A 2496-nucleotide genomic window follows, 5' to 3' on the forward strand; every position below is an offset into this window, starting at 1 on the left:
TACCGTATAAATTCTATACAATATATTCACAATTCACTTGTTTTCACACTTTACTTCTTAACAATATACCATTTTAATTCATTCTAACATCAATCATCATCCATTTGAACTTCACTCATTTCATGAACCTTTTGGTTCATGTTTTCAATCTCATATCTCAATTTCAATTCTCAATTCAATTTCTCATTTCATTCCAATAGCTCAATCAATCAAATTCACTCGACTTATCTTTTCACTTATTTACCCCTATTAACAAGACTCGGACCTTGGCGGATACACGGATCCAACCAAACACACCAATATGGCACCCAGTGCCTCATCGGATAGTTCGAAGCAATATTTGACACCCAGTGTCTCATCGGCCTAGCCGAAGTAAAGTTGGTACCCAGTACCTCATCGAATCTATCCGAAGAAATATAGTGACACCCAGTGTCTCATCGACTCGAGGTCGAAGAATCCCTGAACACTTCCAATCCTATGGCATGCCAACTATATCCGACTCAGCCCGATACTGTTAATAGGGTATTCAATTCACTTTCAATTTTTTTCAATCAATACACATTTTAATTAATCACATAAATTCATAATTCAATACAATTCAATTCACTTTTCAATAACAAATATCCAAATATCACAAATCTCATATTTAAAATTTTCAAACAATTTATATTTCAATTCAATTCAAATAATCAATATATATTCAATATTCAATATATATATCTATATATATACGCCAATTCAATCAATATAAATTCAATAAATTCATCACATACTATATCAATCCATTTCATTTGCAAAACACAATAATTCTTACTTCAAAACACTTAATATACATATTAAGAAATAAATTCAACAATTAAGTATTAGGTTCGGATTATAGAAATACAAACCGTAATTTTCGAGCTAACCCCCGTTGACTTTGTCTTGTCCTTTCTTAGCCGAGATTTCTGGTACCACATTGACTACGAAATTAATACAATTCATAATCATTAATACATTACTAATTCATATCTTGAGTTATAGAATTCTAAATTAAGATCCGCTAATTTTTCCTGAAACTAGACTCACAAATCTTCTTACAATAAAATTTTCAGAATTTTTGGTTTAGCCATTAAGTACAGTTTATTCTTTAAATTCACCCCTATTCTGCTGTCTGACAGTTTTGTCCCTTCTTCACTAAAAATTAATTATCTCACAGTACAGAACTCGGATAACATTCTCGTTGATTTCTAATGAAAATATACTCATTAGGGATTCTAAAAATATAACTTTAAGCCTCTAATTATTTTTATTCAATTTTTGGTGATTTTCCAAAGTCATAACAGGGGAACCCGAATTCATTCTGACCTTGTCTCACAAAATTTATTATATCTCATAATTTACAATTCAATTGCTTATATAGTTTCTTCTATAAGAAACTAAACTCAATAATCTTTAATTCTATATTTTATTCATCCTCTAATTCAATTTCTACAATTTTGATGATTTTTCAAACTTAGACTACTGCTGCTGTCCAATACAAAATGTTGATTTACTTTAATTTCAATTTAATTCTAACTAAATTCACTTACTTTTCTATCTTAATTCATACTTTATTTCTACTCAATTTTTAACCAAACTTAGACATAATTATCTATTTTTCATCATAAAACCATAATTTCGAAATTCTTCCAATTTAGTCCTTAAAGCATAAAACTTATGAATCACTTTACAATTCAATCATTATATCATTTCTAACTTGAATTTCTATCAATTTAGCCCTTAATTCATCATTTTATTTAACATGGACAATATCTAGAAATCTAATAACTTCAAAATATTAACTTAATTTCATCAAAACTTTGTTCTAAAACTTCTAAAACATCAAAATTAAGTAAAATGGCTAAATTGACTTACCAATTAAAGTTTAAAGCTTCAAAACATCAATTTTCCCTTTTCTCCCTTTCTTTCTTTCTTTCCTTTCTTTCTCCCCTGTTATTCTCTGTTTCGTTTCCATTCCATTCTGTTTCTTATGTTTATATATAATATAATATAATATAATATAATATAATATAATATAATATAATTAAAACATAAAAAAAATCTTAGATTTTCTTCACGGTACACCGCCTCACTTAGGACAAATGGCATAATTACCATTTTGGTCCTCTTCATTTTCTTTTAATCTACAATTTAACTTTCATCTTTTATTCAATTTAGTCCTTTTCTTAATTACTCTTCATTAAATTAAATTCACTTAATTAAACTCTAATTAACCACTCATTTTACTTGTAAATATTTTTAATAAATATTTACTGAATCTTTTCGAAATGGAGACCGAAAATACACTTTTTTGAACGGTAAAATTCGGTCGTTACAATTTTCCCTGTTGTGATGCATTCCTCCATCGAATTTTGTTGGCCTTGGTAGCACAGTTGAATTTAGAGCTAGCTCAACTTGATGTTAAGATGACTTTCTTGCATGGTGAGTTAGAAGAGAGATCTATATGACTCACGA

The 2496-nt window shown here is 28.4% G+C and overlaps 1 long non-coding RNA gene across 1 annotated transcript; it reads right to left on the minus strand.

The window, feature by feature from the left end:
* Positions 1-239: 239 nt before the first annotated feature.
* Positions 240-2021, minus strand: LOC128284342 (uncharacterized). The gene is made up of 2 exons (XR_008274749.1): positions 1897-2021; positions 240-962 (listed from the first exon to the last, which is right to left on the minus strand). It is a non-coding gene; the product is annotated as an uncharacterized LOC128284342 (long non-coding RNA).
* Positions 2022-2496: the final 475 nt, after the last annotated feature.

Source organism: Gossypium arboreum, chromosome 11, assembly GCF_025698485.1.
Source record: "Gossypium arboreum isolate Shixiya-1 chromosome 11, ASM2569848v2, whole genome shotgun sequence".
Lineage (NCBI taxonomy): Eukaryota > Viridiplantae > Streptophyta > Magnoliopsida > Malvales > Malvaceae > Gossypium > Gossypium arboreum.